This window comes from Bos javanicus, chromosome 8, assembly GCF_032452875.1.
Source record: "Bos javanicus breed banteng chromosome 8, ARS-OSU_banteng_1.0, whole genome shotgun sequence".
Taxonomy (NCBI): Eukaryota; Metazoa; Chordata; class Mammalia; order Artiodactyla; family Bovidae; genus Bos; species Bos javanicus.
Window position 1 is genome coordinate 101107837 of NC_083875.1, and position 21731 is coordinate 101129567.

The 21731-nt window shown below is 38.9% G+C and overlaps 1 protein-coding gene across 4 annotated transcripts in view; it reads right to left on the reverse strand.

Moving 5' to 3' along the window:
• The window catches only part of LPAR1 (lysophosphatidic acid receptor 1), a 167798-nt gene that overhangs the window by 122206 nt on the left and 23861 nt on the right, over positions 1-21731 (reverse strand). Inside the window, exon 2 of one of the 4 annotated variants that reach the window (XM_061426477.1) lies at positions 19276-19474. The exons of the other annotated variants lie outside the window; for them this stretch is intronic. The gene's annotated coding sequence lies outside the window, so the exon portion shown is untranslated. The remainder of the gene's footprint in view (positions 1-19275; positions 19475-21731) is intronic. 4 annotated transcript variants of the gene reach the window in all.

The window sequence follows — 21731 nt, forward strand, 5'->3', positions numbered from 1 at the left end:
GAAATAAGTAAAACATGTATCAAAATGCAATATAAAAGGTCAATAAAACCAAGAGTTGTTTTTTTGAAAGGATAAACAAAACCAACAAATCTCTAGCCAGGCTCACCAAGAAGAAAAAAGGAGGACTTGAATAAGCAAATTAAGAAATGAAAGAGGAGAACTAACAACCAATACCACAGAGATACAAAAATCATAAGAGAATATTATAATAATCATACACCAACAAACTGGACAACCTAGAAGAAATGGACAAATTTCTAGAAACATACAACCTACAACAGTGAATCAAGAAGGAACAGACAACCTGAACAGACCTATCACTAAAAGTGAAATTGAATTTGAAATTAAAAAAAAAAAAAAAAACAACTAAAAATCTCCCAACAAACAAAAGTCCAGGACCAGATGGCTTCACAAGGAAATTCTATCAATCATATAATGAAAAACTAGGACCTATCCTTCTCCAATTATTCCAAAAAACTGAAGAGAACAGGACACTCATTCATTCTACCAGGCCATCATTATTCTTATATCAAAATCAGACAAAGGCGCTACAAAAAAAGAATATTAGAAGCCAATATCTTTGATGAACATAGATACAAAAATCTTCAACAAAATATTAGCAAACCAATCCAACAATATTTTAAAAGGATTATACATAATGATCAAGCTAAATGTATTAAAAAGACACAAGGATGGTTCAATATTTGCAAATCAATCAGTATGGTACATCACATTAACAAAGGTAATGATAAAAATCCTATGATTATTTCAACAGATGCCAAGAAAGCATATGACAAAACACAACATCCATTCATGATACAAACTTTCATCAAAGTGAGTACAGAAGAAACATCTCTAATCTTAATGAAGGCCATTTATGATAAACCCACAGTTAACATCATATTCATAGTTGAAAGTCTTTCCTCTAAATTCAGGAACAAGACAGGATGCCCACTCTTACCACTCCTATTTAACATAGCATTGTAAGTTCTAGCCACAGCAATCAGACAAGAAAAAGAAATAAATGGCATCCAAACTGGATGAGAAGAAATATAACTGTCATATTTGCAGATGACATGATACCTTATACAGAGAATCTTAAAGTCTCCACTGAAAAACGATTAGAATAAATGAATACGGCAAAGTTGCATGATACAAGATTAACGTGCACAAATCTGTTGACTTTCTATACACTAGTAATTAACCCTCACAAAGAGAAAGTTAAAAAATAAATAATCCTGTTTAAAATCACATCAAAAAGAATAAAAGGCCTAAGAATAAACTTAACCAAGAAATTAAAGACCTATACTGTGAAAACTATAAAATACTGATAAAGGCAACTGAAGATGACACAAAAAAACAGAAAGATATCTCATGCTGTAGGACTGGAAGATTGTTAATGTTGCTAAAATGGCTATGCTACCCAAAGCAATCTACAGATTTAATGCAATCCCTATCAAAATGCCCCAGCCATTTTTCATACAACTAGAATAATCTGGAAATTCATACAGAATCATGAAAGACCCCAAATTGCCAAAGTAAACTTGTGAAAAAAGAACAAAGCTGAAGGTATCAGGCTCCCAGACTTCAGACCTACAATAAGTAAAACAGACACATAGATCAATGGAACTAAGGAGAAAGCAAGAGTCCACAAATAAACCCACCTTGAGTTGGGAAGATCCCCTGGAGAAGGAATTTCCCACTATTCTTGCCTGGGAAATCCCATGGACAGGGGAGCCTGGCAGGTTACAGTCCATGGGGTTGCAAAGAATTGGACATGACTCAATGATTAACACTTTCACTTATGTCAATTAACCTAAAACAAAGGAGGTGATAGAATTCCAGTTGAGCTATTCCAAAGCCTGAAAGATGATGCTGTTTAAGTGCTGCACTCAATATGCCAGCTAATTTGGAAAACTCAACAGTCCAAACAGGACTGGAAAATGTCAGTTCTCATTCCAATCCCAAAGAAAGGCAATGCCAAAGAATGCTCAAACTACCACACAATTGTACTCATCTCACACTCTAGTAAAGTAATGCTTTAAATTCTCCAAGCCAGGCTTCAGCAATATGTGAACCGTGAACTTCCTGATGTTCAAGCTGGTTTTAGAAAAGGCAGAGGAACCAGAGATCAAATTGCCAACATCCCCTGGATCATGGAAAAAGCAAGAGAGTTCCAGAAAAACATCTATTTCTGCTTTATTGACTATGCCAAAGCCTCTGACTGTGTGGATCACAATAAACTGTGGAAAAATCTGAAAGAGATGGGAATACCAGACCACCTGACCTGCCTCTTGAGAAATTTGTATGCAGGTCAGGAAGCAACAGTTAGAATTGGACATGGAACAACACACTGGTTCCAAATAGGAAAAGGAGTTCGTCAAGGCTGTATATTGTCACCCTGCTTATTTAACTTATATGCAGAGTACATCATGAGAAACGCTGGACTGAAAGAAACACAAGCTGGAATCAAGATTGCCGGGAGAAATATCAATAACCTCAGATATGCAGATGACACTACCCTTATGGCAGAAAGTGAAGAGGAACTAAAAAGCCTCTTGATGAAGGTGAAAGAGGAGACTGAAAAAGTTGGCTTAAAGCTCAACATTCAGAAAACTAAGATCCTGGCATCTGGTCCCATCACTTCATGGCAAATAGATGGGGAAACAGTAGAAACAGTGCCAGACTTTATTTTTCTGGGCTCCAAAATCACTGCAGATGGTGACTGCAGCCATGAAATTAAAAGACGCTTACTCCTTGGAAGGAAAGTTATGACCAACCTAGATAGCATATTCAAAAGCAGAGACATTACTTTGCCAACAAAGGTTCATCTAGTCAAGGCTATGGTTTTTCCTGTGGTCATGTATGGATGGACTGTGAAGAAGGCTGAGCGCCGAAGAATTGATGCTTTTGAACTGTGGTGTTGGAGAAGACTCTTGCGAGTCCCTTGGACTGCAAGGAGATCCAACTAGTCCATTCTGAAGGAGATCAACCCTGGGATTTCTTTGGAAGGAATGATGCTAAAGCTGAAACTCCAGTACTTTGGCCACCTCATTCATGCGAAGAGCTGACTCATTGGAAAAGACTCTGATGGTGGGAGGGATTGGGGGCAAGAGGAGAAGGGGACGACAGAGGATGAGATGGCTGGATGGCATCACTGACTCGATGGACGTGAGTCTGAGTGAACTCCGGGAGTTGGTGATGGACAGGGAGGCCTGGCGTGCTGCAATTTATGGGGTGGCAAAGAGTTGGACATGACTGAGCAACTGATCTGATCTGATCTGATTGTATATTTATTATATTATATAGTATATGTATAATGAAACAATTAAATTAGAATATTTCCTCACATCATATACAAAAATAAACTCAATATGGATTAAAGACCTAAATTAAGACCTGAAAATGACTATAAGAGAACATAGAAACACTGTTTGACATAAATCATAGCAATATTTTTTGGATGCATTTCCTAAGGCAAAAGAAATAAAAGCAAAAATAAACAAATGATACCTAATTAAACTTTTCTTTTTTAATTTATTTATTCAAGTATAGGTGAATTACAATGTATTAACTTCTGCTGTACAGCAAAGTGACTCAGTTATATATACACATTCATTTTCATATTCTTTTCCATTATGGTTTATCACAAGATATTGAATATAGTTCCTTGTGTTATACAGTTGGACCTTGATGTTCATCCATTCTATATATACTAGTGCATATCTGATAATCCCAAATTCCCAATTCAACTCTTTCCCATCCTCCACCCCCTTGGCAAGCACCAGTCTATTCTCTATGGAACCTAATTAAACTTAAACACTTTTGTACAGCAAAGGAAACCATTAGCAAAACAAAAACGACAACCTATAAGCGAAAATATTTGCAAATGATACTACCAATAAGGGGTTAATGTTCAAAATACATAAACACGTCCTACAACTCAATAAAAAAAAAAAATCAAAATATAGACAGAAGACCTAAATAGATATTTTTCCAAAGAAGACACACAGATGGTGAAAGGCACAAAAAAGATGCACAACATCATTAATTATTAGAGAAATGCAAATCAAAACACAGTGAGATATCACCCCACACCTGTCAGAATGGCTATCATTAAAATGTAAACAACAAAAGTTGGGAGGATGTGGAGGAAAGAGAACTCTTCTACAGCAACTGTTAGTGGGAATATAAACAGGTGTAGCCACTGTGAAAAACAGTATAGAGGTTTCCCAAAAAACTAACAACACAACTACCATATGATCTAGCAATTCCACTTCTGGACATTTGTGTAGATAAAATGAAAACACTAATTTGAAAAAATACAGGCATCCCACTGTTCACAGCAGCACCATTTATAATAGCCAAGACATGGAAGCAACCCAAGTAGCCATCAACAGATGAATGAATGGATAAAGAAAAAGATTTGCAAATGATATGACACTGTACATACATACAAACTATAAAAGACCCCAAACTATAAAACTACTAGAAAAAAACATAGGGAAGAAGTTCCTAGACACACTGGTCTTGGCAACGGTATTTCAGATATAGCACCAAAAGCACAAACAATGAAAGCAAAAACAAATGGAACTACATTGAACTAAAAACATCTGCACACAGAATGAAACTATCAACAAAATGAAGTCAATCTATGGAATCGGAGTAAAAAACTGCAAACCATCTATGTGATCAAGGGTTAACAGGAACTCATACAACCATGTCAAAACAACAAACAACTAATAATGGGAAAAGCCTTGAATAGACATTCCTCTATAGAAGACATGCAGAACAGATACATGAAAACATGTTCATCAACATGGTCATCGCTAGTCCTCAGAGAAATGCAAATCTGAACAACAACAATGTAGCATCTCACACCTCTTAGAATCAGTTCAGTTCAGTCACTCAGTCGTGTCCGACTCTTTGCAGCCCCATGAATTACAGCACGCCAGGCCTCCCTGTCCATCACCAACTCCCGGAGTTCACCCAAACTCATGTCCATTGAGTCGGTGATGCCATCCAGCCATCTCATCCTCTGTCATCCCCTTCTCCTCCTGCCTCCAATCTCTCCCAGCATCAGAGTCTTTTCCAATGAGTCAACTCTTCGCATGAGGTGGCCAAAATATTGGTGCTTCAGCTTCCTTCCAAAGAACACCCAGGACTGATCTCCTTTAGAATGGACTGGTTGGATCTCCTTGCAGTCCAAGGGACTCTCAAGAGTCTTCTCCAACACAGAAAGAGACAAGTTTTAGCAACATGGAGAAAAAAAGAACCCTTGTACCCTGTTGACAGCAATGTAAGTTGGTTCAGCCACTACAGGAAACAATATGAATTTCCTCAAAAAATTAAAAATAGACCTACCATATGATCCACCAATCCCACTTCTGGGTATACAGCCAAAGGGAATAACCATCTCAAAGATATTTCAAAGAGATATCTCACTATCTCAAAGAGGTAACCATACTCCCATGTCTCCTGCAGCATTATTTGTAATAGCCAAGACATGCAAACAAGCTAAGTGTGTATCACTGGACGACTGGATAAAGAGAATATGGTGTATTATAATACACATACAGTGGAATATTATTCAGTCATAAAAGAGAAAGCAATCCTGCCATTTGCCACACCACAGATGAACCCAGAATGCACTATGCAAAGTGAAGTAAGTCAGAAACAGAAAGATAAAATACTATGCAATCTTACTTAATCTGTGAAATCTAAAAAAGCAAACTCATAGAAATAGTAGAATTAGTGGTTATCAGTGGCAAGTGGGTGGGGGATATGGGGAGACATTGATCAAAGGATACAATTTTCCAGCTATAAAATGAGTTAAGTTCTGGGGATCTAATGTACAGCATCTAATGTACAGACAGTAATTAACATACTACATTATATACTTGAAAGTTGATGAGAGTAGATCTTAAATGTTATCACCACCCCCCAAAAGCTGATTTTTTGAGATAATGGATGTGTTAACTAACCTTATTGCAATAATGATTTTGCAACCTATTCATGTATCTGTTCATCATGCTATACACCTTAAGCTTACACAATATATCGATAATATTGCAAAGAAATGGGAAAAAATAAGAGTCATGGACTGAAGTGGGCAAAAGAAATAGATTATTTCAAAATGTTGTACAAAATTGTACTCTAAGCTCTCTGTTAATTAAAGCAAAAGAAAAAAGAAGAACTGCACATTAACTATCAGGAGAGAGACACTATTCTCTTCTACTAAATACTAGTAATAGTTCTATAGTAAAAAATTAACAGAAATATAAATGATATGATAACTTCTATCAATTTCAATGAAATCTGAAAACAAAAGTTCATGGTTCTCAGGGGGCATTTCACCCATGAACTTAAAAATACACACAAAAACAAGCACTTCTCACCCCTAACCAGACCTCTTGATACAGTAGAACTCAGTCTCCTGTATTTTTTAAGTCTCCTTAAGTAATTCAGAAGTAACTTCTGATTATATGCCATTGTCTTAAATCAAGAGTTCTAGAAAGACTTTTACAAAGGAACCAGAGCACTGTATTCTCTATGTAGAGTGACTAATCTGACACAAAGGGAAAGCAGAGGTTCCCCAAGCAGGCTTTGCCACCAAACACAGAAGCACTGATCCCTGGGCCCTAACTGAGGCCTACTGAATCAGACTCTGCATAGGTGGGAACCAAGAACTTTCATTTTAACAATTATCCAAAATGAGCCTAGGCTGAAAGCCAGATGTGTTAACTCCTATATTAAGACTAGCGATTCTCAAACTGTAGCATGCAGCCTCCAGAATTCGCTGGAGATCTCATTCCAACAATCAGTATTTGGGCCCCACCCTCTAAGTTTTGAGGCAGTAGGTCTGAAACGGGCCTGAGAATTTGCACTTACTAACAGGTACTGCTAGTCTTGGGACCACACTTTGAGAACTACTCACTGGACTGTCCATTTAATACTACGCGATAATATTAACAGTTGCTTCAAATGGCCTTAGAGAGAACTAGAAAGGTTGATGATTCAAGACTGAAGTCTCTGATAAGTGTCTGAAGTTTAAGAGGCCAGTTGTTAATCAAAAACCACTTCCACGTACTTTGGACACCAGGCATTTGGATCTTTCTTTAACAAAATCAACTGGATTACAATCCAAATTGAGGGTCATTTCACCTATTGATGGGGATAGCTAGGAATTTTCTCAGGAAGGAGTTTTTGGATTATTCAGTAAAGACTTTTAACTGAAACGCCACAGAAAAATGCAGGGCAGATATATAATCCTTGGACACTTTTCTTTTAAAACACACTTAGTGAAGATGCTAAGAACATGTGTTTGAGCAGGACTTGATCCCAGTGTGTATCCATAGGAATAAAAGAGCTGCAATGTACCCATCACATTATCACATGCAGTGACCTGCGGAGTGAAGCTGTTTAATGCTGTCCATCTGAATGGTGAAGCATGTCTGCCAAAAGCAACTGCTTTAAGTTTCGACAGTGTTCACACCAAGCTCTCCTTTAGCAAAGGACTGGACAACACATCTGAGGTTTCTTGAATTCATTTCCTGTTCTTGAGCATAAGATATTATAGCTCTACTGGAAAGGCAATATCTAACTCATATAGAGGGTTCTTTTAAGCTATTAAATTATAAATTTGAAAAAAGGCAGAGGGGTGTGGACACATGTTTTATATCATTTGGAAGTGGAATCTGATCTGTTAAAAGGTAATTCCTGTATACCACGTGACCCTCAGTGGCTTTCTGTTAATCCTCTTAAGCAACATTAACGTCCAACATCTTTGAGATCTGCCAATTCAACCCAGAGGCATTTCCTCACGATCAAAAGCTATGATTAAAGAACTCATAGTGTAAATGGTCATAAACCGACTTCTGAATAAAAATGTTATAAGCCCAAATTTCCTGATGTGTTCCCACCCAATTTCCTATTGAAATGCATGTAAATAAAGACAAAAAGGCAAAAACTCAAAATGGCTAAGAAATCAAGAAGAGTATCCAGCCATTTAGAAGAACCTGGGAATAATATACATTAAGTACAGTGTAATATCTATGAAGTGCGGTGAAGATGGAGCAGAACTGAAAGCAATCAGTGTCCAACGAATGCTTTGCGTGATGAAAACAAACAGGAAGAAGTAAGTTAGAAGGAGCAGACCTTCCCCACTCTACCTCACTTTCTAGAAAAAAGGGTTGGGGATCAAAGAGAGCAGCAGGGACCAACCCCTTACCATGCAGCTCTGCTTTCTGAAATGCAGCAATGACCAGACAGTAATCCACTATTCTCCTTTTATCCCATCACTTTAATAAGTTCTATGCCAAGACATTTGTTCATAAATAAGATGGTAGTGGTGATGTTGTTTAGTCACTAAGTTGTGTTCAACTCTGCGACCCATAGACTGTAGCCCCCAGGCTCTTCTGTTCATGGGATTCTCCAGGCAAGAATACTGGAATGGGTTGCCATTTCCTACTCCAGGGGATCTCCCCGAATCAGGGATCAAACCCACGATTCCTCCACTGGCAGGCAGATTCTTTACTGCTAAGTCACCAGGGAAGCCCTCATAAATCAGTAAGTACAATAAATAATCCACTGTCTGGTCCGTGGCCTCCTGAATATAGGAGAACAGAAGTCTAGTTCTAACCGATGTGGGTAGAGGGAGAAGTGTAACACGAAAATTTTCCTGTCTTTAGCCAGGCCCCTCAGCACTGATTTATAACTCAGGAACGAACGGGAACCCCCTTCCTCGGAAAGACTTCTTGGGGATACGGGGCCAGGGTTTTCTCCTGTTTTAGCAGTCAAGGTGCAGAACCTTTGCGATAGTCAGGAGGGTGGTCCTCGTCACTTCACAAGGGCACATGGCTAAGTGGGAGAGTTATGTCCGGAATGCACCCAGCTGTGTGCCTTGGTGTGCAGCTGTCTGTCCCAAAGAAGAACCTTTCTGAGACTAGTCAGGAGACACACAGCTAGCAAATGAGGAGTGGTTTTAACTCCAAAGTCAAAGCCTGCACTATTCAAAATGATAGTCACCTCCAGAGGCGGACCATACAGAAACAGAACATTTCCATCTCTGCAAAAACTTCTATCGGGCTGTGCAGGCATACTGTGCACAAAAGCCATGATGTAGAAAGAAATGTTGTCACTTTTCAATTAAAATGGAAGAAGCTTTATTCTAGCAAATGGGCTCTCCAGAGAGTTCTGTCATTTTGGAGTCAGCATGAGACCTAACTAGATGCATCAAGAAAAATGTAAACATTAAGACAAGTGATTATAATAAGCTCACAGCTAACCCTTCTTTCTCACCATGTTTTCTAACTTTTAATACATTAAAACCAAACACATGGAAGCACTAAGATGGCCTATGTTCCTTAAAGAGGAAGAGAGTTCTAATTACATATTCATCTATATTCATCTATTATCCTTTCCTCAGAAAATTCCCTTGAGAAATCAATTTTCAACCTTATTTCTAATCCACCTCAATCTGTACCCTAATCAGTAAATCAGTATGTACTGTAGTTATAAGGCAAAATAAGCAATTGATTTTACCAGTCAACACTCACTGTGTATGAAAGTTAATCACACAAAACCAAAAGCAAGTAAGAACATATTTCAGAAGGAATTTGTCTTTTAAAATAGGGGAAAGTGTCACATGATGTAAACTAACAGTGGGTGGGGATGGAATCTAAAGAAAAAAAAAAAGATTCAAATGAACTTATTTGCAAAAGACAGACTCACAGGCTTCAAAAACAAATTTATGGTTACCAAAAGGGAAAGGTTGAGGGGAGGGATAAATTAGGAGTTTGGGATTAACACATATACACTACTATATATACAACAGATAATCAACAAGGACATTAGAAACTCTACTCAATATTCTGTAATAACCTATATGGGAAAAGAATCCGAAACAGAATGGACATATGTATATCCATAGCCGAACCACTTTCCTGTATACCTGAAACTAACACAATATCATAAATCAACTTTACTGCAGCATAATATAAAGATAAAATAAATAAAGAAGTGGATATTACGAGTTTTTTAAATTAAGTTGGCTGAAAAGCAAAAAACTAAAGTAAAAAATGTAATCTATATCACATACCGACCTGTTATGCTGTAACCTGAAACTAACATAATGTTACACGTCAATTAAATCTCAATTTAAAAAATTAAACTATTACAAAAAAAAAAAGGATGGGGAACAGTGAGGGTGAGTGTAAAGCAATATCCACTGTCTTGTGAGAGCTAGATAGGAAGGCATTCTTTTATCCCTAATCAAAGTCAGATAAGCCAGAGGATCTAAAGCCACAAATAGAGAGAGGATGTTTCCCGCCAAGGCCAAAAGAACAAAGAACAATCAGTAAAAGAGGAACACAAAAGACAGGCTCTAGAAATACGTGGTTCTTCCAAACTTCAAAGTTCTAGGGTTGTGCAAATAAACAAGTTCTGGTTCTAAGAAGCTAATCTGCACACCTAAATCAGGAACTCTGAGAATCCAGGTCATTTAGAACGGAAATCCTAAGTCCTGTGGTTCTACAGGAAAGTATTTAAACCACAGATACCCATTCTCAAACAGAGAAGGAGAGACTATGGCTGCCCCAATCCCTGGATTTTAGTAGACAATCCAGAGCACTCCACGGTCGGAGACAGTTCACAGGGGCACACAAGTGCTTGTTCAGCTAAAGGCTGGCAAGAGTGACACCAGCATGGTGCCACATAAGACACCCTAGAGCCCATCCTCTGGGGTAAGCTAATGTGATTTGCTTAATGGAAGGTACCACTAATTGAAAGAGAAAGGCTATCTTTGGCCCTAAACAGAGATATAAACATGCAGACATCTCTGAAAATAGCTTAAAGAGTTTTCCTACTTTAAAAGAAAACTCTCTGTTTCAAGGTGTTTCAATAGAGTAAGGTGAACGATTCCTCAAGGGGCAGTAACTAAAAAGTGGTGGCAGCAATCACAGAATGGACAGCGTCGTCCGGGTACCCATGCAACTTGATGGGGTCAGGAGTTTCCTTCCTTCTCAGAAGCACGACCCCATAGAGCTGGAGCATGAAAACTAGACAGTCTTTGTGGAGGTGAAGACAGGATACTGGAGCCACATACCTTAGTAATCATCCCCCAAAACTTTGACTGTACTTCAGGTTCTTGTAGTTCAAAGAAACAAGAATGTAATGGAAATCAGAATTGGGCTGTTTAGCAATAACCCAAATGTAACCAAATTTACTTACAAACACCTCTGAATATTATTCCAAAGACAATTTAACATTCTTATACTGTTTGTAGTGTTAAAGATATATCAGTGATCCAATAAAGGTTATTCCAACTATTCAGACTTAGGGGAAAACATCCAACTAATTTTTCCACGAGGACATAATCAAGGCTGCATGTAGCACACACCAATAGATAGCTACCAGACAGTTACCAATGTTTATGCCCATATGCACTGGTGAAATGCTTGCCTTGAAAACCTGTATCTTCCAATGATAGGAACCATCACCAGTTTTGGCTAACACTGACTTTGTAAGACATTTCTCCCACCCATCCCTGTCCCCAGTTGGCCATGTGGAGTTTAGAACCAAAGTTGACTTCATTCAATTATTCGGTCTTCTGGACCTTCAGCTTTGTTCTCTCTTCAGTTCCTAGCACTCAGAATAAAAACATGGTATAATTCCCACTTAAAAAGAATACAGAAAGAAATACTTATTGACCCCAACTACCACTACTTCCTCTTCCCCAGCTCCCTGCCCCCTCCCCCACCCTCTTCCTTTTCAAGGCCAAGAACACTAAAGGAACAGTCTGCGCTCACTTCTTCTGCATCCTCTTATGATGCACCATGGCTTCTGCCCTCACTGCTCAAAATTTTGAGCGAAGATCCCTTTCCTCTAAATAAGGACATTTCTGCGTCCTTATCTTGTGTCTTTAACGACATTTTTACATTGTTAATCACTGTCTTAAAAACTTGCCCTACTTAATGACTGTATGCTCCTTTGATTCCTATCCAACTTTTTGCTAGCTTTTTCTCAGGCCTCTTTGCAGGATGCTCTTCCTGTGAGAGTCCGGAAATGTTGGTGCACCCCCAAGTCCTTTGCTTAGCCCTTTCCTACTGGTGCTAACTCTCCCTAGGCCATCTTATTCATAGCAATGGATCCCACAAACACTTGCAGGCTGATGGTGCTTAAATGTGCATCGCAAGTCCAGAACATAATCTCCCACACTCCAACTGACCCGTCTATAATTTTAAAACCTCCAATTCAAAAATAGCCCAAACACAACTTATTTTCCTACACTGAGCATGTTGCTAAATCCTGTTGACTACACTTTTCAATGAATTCAAATCCATTCTTTCTCCTCCAGCCCCCACCGTCACTTTATTTAGTTCAGGTCATCTCCCTAGGACAATTGTAAGGGTCTCTATCTCTAATCTTAGTTCACTGCTTTGTCTCTCTCCAGTTTAACCTCCCTTAATGATCTAACTAGGAAAAAAAAAAGAAATAAACTGTGGAAATCCTTTCAATTGTTAACAATTGGGAGGGAGGGAAGAAGCAAACTTCAGATTCCTTCAGACACACCACAAGACCTCCCATGATCTGGCCTCTGCCTCATCATCCATTATTCACCAACCAAACCACCTGGAGTTCCTAGAAAACACCATATTATTTCCTATCTTTTCATGGTCTATTTTCACGGATTGGAATGCCCTCTTCCACTACCTATCCACAAGGTAAACTCTCCTTTATTTTTCAACCTTTCATTATCAAGTCTCAAAAGTCTCCTTCTTAGTCACCCCCTGCCATTCACATCAGCAGCCCTCTTATATCATGTCAGGCATGCCCTCTTATATAACATCATCTCTGTACCATGCACATAAGAGACAGCTTCATTGCACTAAACTCTATCCATTTGTGAAGCAATTACTGGATCTGAGCTCCCTGAGGACAAAGTCAGCACCATAATTATTTTTTTTTTATCCTAATGTTCAGTGTGTCTGGCAGACAGTCCTTATAAAAGGCATGGTGGACAAAAGAAGAATGCAGAGAGCCACTAGAAATAAAAAATGAACCAAACAATTGGTTTACTCCAAAATACACAGTATTTAAACCTGGCTCTATTTCCTAACCAGGCAATCTCCATTCATTCATTCATGCAACAAATACTGATTGAGCACCCACCACATGCAGAAAAACCATATCACACAAAAAACAAAGTGTAAGTAATATAAAGTCTCCCCAGCTTTTTCAAATCATTGCAAACCCCGACAATTCAAGAGCCTTTTTGTCCATCCCACACATTCTATTTCCAATGGCAATTAGGACAACAGAAAACAGAAACGGGTGGGAAGATGACCCCATGACGGTTAAGCCTGAGAGTTAACCTTCTTTCTATTGTGTGCTCAGTCGTGTCCATCTCTTAGTGACCTCATGAACCGTAGTCTGCCAGGCTCCTCTGTCAATGGGATTTTCCAGGCAAGAATACTGGAGTGGGTTGCCATTTCCTCCTCCAGGGGATCTACCCAGCCCAGAGATCAAACCCACATCTCCTGCATTGGCAGGTAGATTCTTTACCACCGAACCACTGGGAAGCAGTCTTCTTTACCACATCCCTTAACTCATTCCCTCTTTATTAACACATTTCCCTGCTTTTCTCATCACGGATTTGGAAGTCACCACTGTCTACATCAACATCTACATTTCCAATTTCATATCATGCCAATTCTATACTGTGTCATTTCCATTTTCAGAAGTTACGGCCTCAACATGAAGAAATTCCCAAACGATCTGGCTTTATCTAAATCATACCACCAAACAGGAACAAGCAAATCAACCTGAATGAGAAATCCACAATGGTATAAAGTGAGAGACAGACCTTCCCATTACATAAACAACTAAATAAATTTTCAATGAAAAACAAAGCCTTAACATACCTAAGGGAAATCATAATAGAACATTTATATAATCCTAGAGTAGGGGGAGGCTATTTTAGCATAATGCCAAAATAAGAAGCCTAAAAGATTGATAAAGTGGACTAACATTTAAAGCTTCTTTATATTTAAGAAAAATAAATGCACACTGAAAAAAAGTCTTATGAAAAGCCATTAATATCTTAAAATTGTTAAAGAATTCTATATATTAAGTATATAATTTAAACTAAAAATCTGCACATAAGCATCCTAGAAGAAAAATGATTATAAACATGAACCCAAACTTTATAAGAAATACAAATGTTCAATGCTAAGAAAAAGTTACGCTTAACCTCTCCAATGACAAAAGAAATCTGAATTTTAAAAATAAAATGCCATCTCCCCTAGAATGTTGATGACTTAAGTGTGTAATACTCAGTGGTTAAAGAAGTGTGGCATTTGCAAGTGCTGTGTTAGGAAGTTTCAGTGTGGAACAATTACCCTCATCCTTCAGGGTGATTCTGGTAATATCTATCAAAAACCAGACAAGTATACCCTTTGACCCAGCAATTTCGCTTCAAGGTATTTATCCTGAGGAAACATCAGCAACCTACGCTGAGATATCTAAATGAAGGCATCCTTTGTAACGGAAATTGAAAGCAACCTAAGGTTCCAAGGAAGAAGATTATTTAAGTAAATAAAAATATAATTGAGGGATGAATTATGCCCTACTATTAAAAAGTCATATTGTAGGCTTCCTTTCCAGGAATACTGAAGACAAAATACCCTGAAAACTCTCCCAATACAAAAACAGCTAAAACTGCTGGGTGTGTGAACATATGAAAATGTGTACACACACACACACATACACAACACATACATCCCTATCCACCTTTTCAAATGCTTAGCCAAGTTGGCCAAAAAGTAACAGACCTCCAGAGAAGCCAAAATATGTCAAGACATCAGTCAAGGTAGAAGAACACATAACCTAGCAACCAGGTGTATCCCAATCCCACTTGACCCTAGTTTTGACTTTTACAAGCAGAAATCAAGTGGGAAGTTAAAGTCAGATCAAAAAGCTGGGACATTTCACCCTCAATAGTGTAAAGGGGGAAAAGTACTAACGCATGTCACATAGGGAGAGGATAAAGAAACATGACTGTCTCAGATTTGGATCTAGGCAGGAAGGCGCCTTCTCTGAAGTTTTATACCCAGACACTTGCCCCTAATATTACACTGGAGGCGTGAATTCATACAATTGCTATAGCCACCCAAAAAACTCAACTGATATTTAAACTGATGTGGACATGAACTGATAGTGCCCTTAAGGCATCAGTAGAAGCAAATACCGGAGAAGGCGATGGCACCCCACTCCAGTACTCTTGCCTGTAAAATCCCATGGACGGAGGAGCCTGGTAGGCTGCAGTCCATGGGGTCGGGAAGAGTCGGACACGACTGAGCAACTTCACTTTCACTTTTCATTTTCATGCATTGGAGAAGGAAATGGCAACCCACTCCAGTGTTCTTGCCTGGAGAATCCCAGGGACAGTGGAGCGTGATGGGCTGCCGTCTATGGGGTCGCGCAGAGTCAGACACGACTGAAGCGACTTAGCAGCAGCAGCAGAAGCAAATACAAGTTTTTTATATTTCACCTTAAGTTCCCAAAGAATTACTAGAAGAAAAGTTCCTAGAAACATGAGCTCATGTACAAAAAGGAAAAAAAAAATTCACAGAATGCATGAAGAAGCCAGAACATACCAGAGACACAACAAATAGCAGAATCAGACCTATAAAGTCTACAGAAAATGGAATTATCAGATACAGACTATAAAATAAAAATGTTTAATATGTTTAACAAGAGGATGTAGTAAAAGAATAGCAATTTTTTTAAGACCATGCAAATTTGAAAAAGATTCAAATGGAGTTTGTAGCAATGAAAACCATAGTATTTCAAATGAGTGCATGAGATAAATATCTGATTAAGTGCAACTGGTGAGAAAATTAGTAAATGAGACTGTTACTACCCAAAAAAATCACACAGAACAGACAGAGCCTCAGAGATGAGAATTTGAAAGTGAGGTTCATAGGCAGGAATGATACTGAAAAGGTCTCAGAATCATCTAAATGGAGAGTCAAAACCACAAAACTGTCAGAAGTATTACTCTAAGAACTAATGAACAAAAATGTCCCAGAACTGGTGGTAGATATGAATCCTCAGATATAAGAAACAGCAAGATCAAACCAAAACAAACTTAATAGTGCCATTATTACCAAAAGAAAAGTTTTATACATTCTAAGTTTTTTTTAACCATAAAAAACCTACAAAGCAACTATATACTCTAGTATTTATAATTTTGTAAAAAGTATGCATTTATAGATGCACATACTTGCAAAGGGCTTCCCTGATAGCTCAGTTAGTAAAGAATCTGCCTGCAATGCAGGAGACCCCGGTTCGATTCCTGGGTCAGGAAGATCCCCTGGAGAAGGGATAGGCTACCCACTCCAGTATTCTGGCCTAGAGAATTCCATGGAATTACATATACATGTATATACATGTAGAGTCCATAGGGTTGCAAAGAGTCTGACACAACAGAGTGACTTTCACTTTCACACTTGGAAAAAAAAGTTTAAAAATGGTTAATGTTTATTTTTAAGTGGAAAGACTTCTGTCAAATTTTTATTTATGTTTTTTATCTTTTCAAAGGTTCTGAATTATATATGTATCACTTTTAAAATAAGAAAATTACTAAAAATTAAAATTTTAACAACATAAAATATATCAATGTATTTAAATATATGAAGAGACATATACCAAAAATATTAAGAGTTAGTATTCCTAGTTTCTAAGAATTTGGATTTTCCCCTACAGTTTGCAATCAACAACCAAATCATAAGTACAAATACAGAGGGGGAAAGAACTGATATTTAAAAACATTAAAAGTGGTTTTATTATGGATGCTTAGCATGCTTTATAATTTTTATATTTCACAAAATTTGATTTCTGTTGTTTCTATTGCTTACATTTTATACCTTTTCATTTATTGTTTCACTGTTAAAACAATTTTTAACATACGCATGTAGATACATAGATGAGTCATTTAGCCTTAGATTCTGAGTAAAATGTTATACAAGAAAATCTCATTTAAAAAATAAAATTTTATAAATCATCTGTAGTCCAATAGGGTTTCCCTCATAGCTCAGTCGGTAAAGAAACTGCCTGCAGTGCAGGAGACTCAGGTTCGATCCCTGGGTCGGGAAGATCCTCTGGAGAAGGAAAAAGCAACTCCAGTATCCCTGCCTGAAAAATCCCACAGACAGAGGAGACTGTTGCAGTCCATGGGGTTGCAAAGAGTCGGGCACGACTGAGTGACTAACACTTTCATACGCCAATAAAGAAATAAAAATAGAAACATTCAACCCTCCTCCCAAAATAAAATAATCAAAATTGAAAATCTGCAGCATATCCATATATTTATATATAATGTTTTCAGAGACTTACGGTGTTATCAGAAAGTGCTGCTTTAAATATTCACATTTTAAAGCACACAACAAGAATACGTGCCAATCTCATTCAGAACCTGCAAGAGAACAACAGGCAGAAATGCTGGAACACTAACAGTGGCCTGGTGTCGCAGTTCCCTTCGTGCATTAATATCAAGGAGGGAGAGAACAAGAGAGCCAGTCAGGGTTCCTCAATGTTGACACACATCTGGCCTCAATTTTGAGTCTTGGGAACAAGAGCAGTGAAAGCAAGAGAACCAGGAAAAAAGACAGGGGCTGAAACTACCTATCTAAAAACATTTCACATTTTACAATTATTGGCAGTTAGAGGGGGAAAGTCAACATCTACTGTGGCCTTTCAACATAAAGGCAAAAGACTGATGCAACTAAGAAAAAGGGGGGAAAGCTAATAATGCCTGGCTGCTGCCACTTCTCTTTAATGACATCAAAATCCACATCAGATACATGATTTGTGTGTTTATGTACAATATCCTTGAACTAGAAACCACAGATTTTAATCTCTAATTTATTCAGAAATAAAATACAAACCATAGGCAACATACTTTTATGTGACTTTAAATATATGTTATTAGCTAATGATAGGAAAACCTCACATTGGCTCATGAGTTCACACGAAATGCCACGACTCTCCCTCTTTCCATAAGCAGCTCTCTGAAGGCAGATCTCTAGGCAAAGAATAAGAATCTACAAAATATCGAGAAAAAACTCTTAATTTATTTCATCCAGCCTTCCTCTGATCTTTAAAAGAGTGACTCTGCAGTGCCTTCCAAATTCACAGCAGACCTTATGTATAAACATCAAATCATCAAAGACAGTTCAAGACAGCACTTCATGTCTCGAAACGTTACAAGCTAAAACTAAGAGCTTCTACACCTGCAAATAATAAACTTCAAAGACAACCCAAAACTAGCCTGGCATTTATCATTTGTGAGTCTAAGATGGTGTGGGGTGTGTGTGTGTGGTGTGTGTATAATCCATCGACCAGCTAGAGTTTACTTAGATTTATTTTAGCTTTGGATTCCTGAACAGTATCCTAAAAATTTTTAAGTGTGTTGTTCATAAAATAAGTAGCATCTCACAACTGGAAGGAAACCGCTGAGCTTCATCTAGCTTCACCCCTTCCCCAGCGCTCTCATCTTATCTACATTCTCCAGTATCAGCTGGAACACTTCCAGGACAGGAAGCTCACTCCCTTCCAAGGCCAGCCATGAAGTCCTTGGGCAAATTGCTCACTAGAAATTCCCTTAAATGTGGTTCAAGTCACCTGGCTGAAAAGCCCATCAAGAGGACCCAGCTGCTCTTCTGTAATCAAACTGAATTTCACCTTTCCAACACTGGAAGGTGGATCAGGCAAATGAAGGCAGAGATCGAGTCACCCATTTATTCCTTTCCTTTCTCATAATTCTTCTCTCTCAGATCCTTGACCAGCTCCTTCCACTCTCCACTGAGATACACATATTCTTTAAAGGACAACGTCTAAACCACAGTAGAGTACCCTTGCTGTGTGCTTCTGGCCAACCCAGACATGGTGAAACCAACATCTCACTTGCTTTCACTTTAATTTTCACATATGACATGTTTAGAGAACACACTATCATGAAATAAAGTCTACAGTTGGAGTTAACAGCCATTTCAAGTGGGTCCAGCCCTGAAAAATGCTATTACTGCGAAGCTGAGAATTCTAAAATTTAAAGTCCTACAAGTCTCTCAGTTGAGTTCGTTAAAAATACAAAATCCTGAGTTCTTCCCAGATTGCCTGAATCGGAATCTCTGTGAGAGGGCCCAGGACTTAGCATGGCAAACATGCTCCCTGGTGATTCTGATGCAAAGTAAAAGGTGAGAACCAACACCCTACCTTCATGGTTGCCAAAATGGTTACCACTTCACCATACGCAAATCCATCCATCCTCTCTCATCCTCTCCTTCTCCTGTAGGTCCATAAAGGCAGGATCAAAATGACTAGTACGATGTGGGCTGGTTTCAATTGATGGTTAAAGTGGGATTAGAACCAAATCCTGATAATCCCTTCTTTCAGTTCCAGTCCAAACTTGTCCCTGAAGGGAGAACAGTATATGTGATGTAGTAGGAGGATGAGAGAAAGGCAGAGTGTGAGACAGGGCTGACTTCAGGGAAATAAATATCCTAAGGCACTTGATCATTAAAGGTGGGTGGTAAAAAGCTGAGAAACTATTCAATGTGGAGGACCTTGCTAGAAGAAGGAAGAAAAGAAAGGTAAGGAATGAGAAGAGAGAAAGAATTAAACCCCAGGCAACAGATGAGGGGGATTTCTGTGACTGTACAGGACACACCAGTTGGATTCAGCCCATAGCCTTGTGAAAGTTCTGGAGTTTCACTCTTGAGTTTCTGTATTGATACTAAGCATGATGTGATTTAGAAAATGTTTTTCCCCAAATAAGCAAACTCAAAATCAAAGCTGTTGACATCTGCCTTTGCTGCAACAACTATGAGTCGTTTTTATATGCCAGGATGAGAATCAAATTTATCTTCTCCAGTATCCATGAGAAATTCTACCACTGAACATAAGATGTGCCCTCACAATTGTTTCCATTGTTTTGGGTCCTGGTTTTAAAAACGATACTTCATTCTCATTCCAAATACAGATGCAAACTGCAGACAAAACATCCTACCACAAAACTAAAGTGCCCAGGACCAACAAATCCACAATAAAGAGGTTAAACTCCAAACCCGAAATGGTAAATGTAATAACGATGACCTTTCCCATGCGGTAAGCAGTGAATCCAACTAACGTTACCTTAAAATAACTTCAGTAACTCCTCTCCTTCCTGTCGTAATTCCTCATTACAGGCCCCAGAAGCCAGCTGTTTGGTGGGGACGTTTCTGACCAATGCACCACTTTCACCCTGCGTGAACCCTCTGACACACGCATGAACAGATTCCAAAGGCGTGTAAAGAGGCCATCATCAAATATTTACAATTACAAGGGGATCAATAAAAATATGTGTTAAATGGCTACTTTCCAGATTGCTGCAGTCTGATTCCAAAACAACTAAAGGGAGGGAGAAAAAAATGATAGCAGTGGCTCAAAGAAAAAAAAAAGACATTCTGTTGAATCATAAAGCTGAAAGAGACCTTAAAGGCTATCCAGTAAATCCCTCCTACCCTCCATTCCCTCCTTCAAACAACTTAGCACGCAAGTCAATACCAAGGGTAGTTTCAACATGTCCCCACATCTGACCTCTCTGCTTAGTCCCTCATTATCCACAACTGGCCCCTGACACTCCAAAATCCCCTAACTGGAACTATACGTCCGTACAGCTGTGAGCACTCACATACACTCTGTCTGCCCTTGGATGTCAAAATATCCAGCTTCCTGCCCCCTCCATTTTCCCCTGTTTATCAGCCCATCCAGCCTCAGTTCCCAGAACATTCAGCCTAAATGTCACAGGCCACCCCGCCGCCAGCCTGCTACCTACCACATTCCCTTCTGCCTTTTAACACCTCAATTTGGATCAAACTCCAAACTTCCTGTTCTGCCCCCATTCACAGCTTCCAGAGGCCCCCCACAGAGAAAACGTATGGACAAGATGAAGAGGGCACTGCTCATCAGACACTTTCATCTCAGCAGAGCCCACAATAACAACCGCTATGGTGTCACTGTCCTTGGCTCTCTTCCATTTCCCCCAGTATCTCTTCTAAGCCCTTATCCTCTCAAATAAACTCCATAACTTTCATATTCTTCATGGAGAAATTAGTGGACATCAGGCAAGAAGGCTTTTAAATTCTGCTCTTCTCCCTTCCCACCCATTACTAGAGTGATCCTGGACATCTCTGATACATCTTCTCTGGCTCACACATCACACTCCCCAGACACTCCTCTCAAACTTGGGACGCACGTTAGAATCACCAGGTGGCTGCTTCAGCTTCTGTCCCTAAGACGGGGTCAACGCATCTCAAGTGGGACCCTACATGGGGTTTATTCTAAAAGACCCCCTCTTGGGCAATTCTTAAAATAAGACAAAGTTGGGTACCTCAATCCAAGATAACTTCATGTGCTCCCAGGTTTTAACTACCAAATCTGGAGCATTTTCTGAGCTGGGCTCTCACATCTCTAAACACATTCCAGAACCACCACGGCATATCCACAGGGATCTCAAATCCAACATGTGCTAACTATGACCCTCATCCTTCCTGTCAAGGGCTGAACTGTCCCCAGAGATTCATATGGTGAAGGCCTGACACTGAGTACCTCAAATTTGGATACAGGGTGTTTAATGAGGTAATCAAGTTAAAATGAGGTCTAATCCAATACAGCTGGTGTCCTTACAAGAA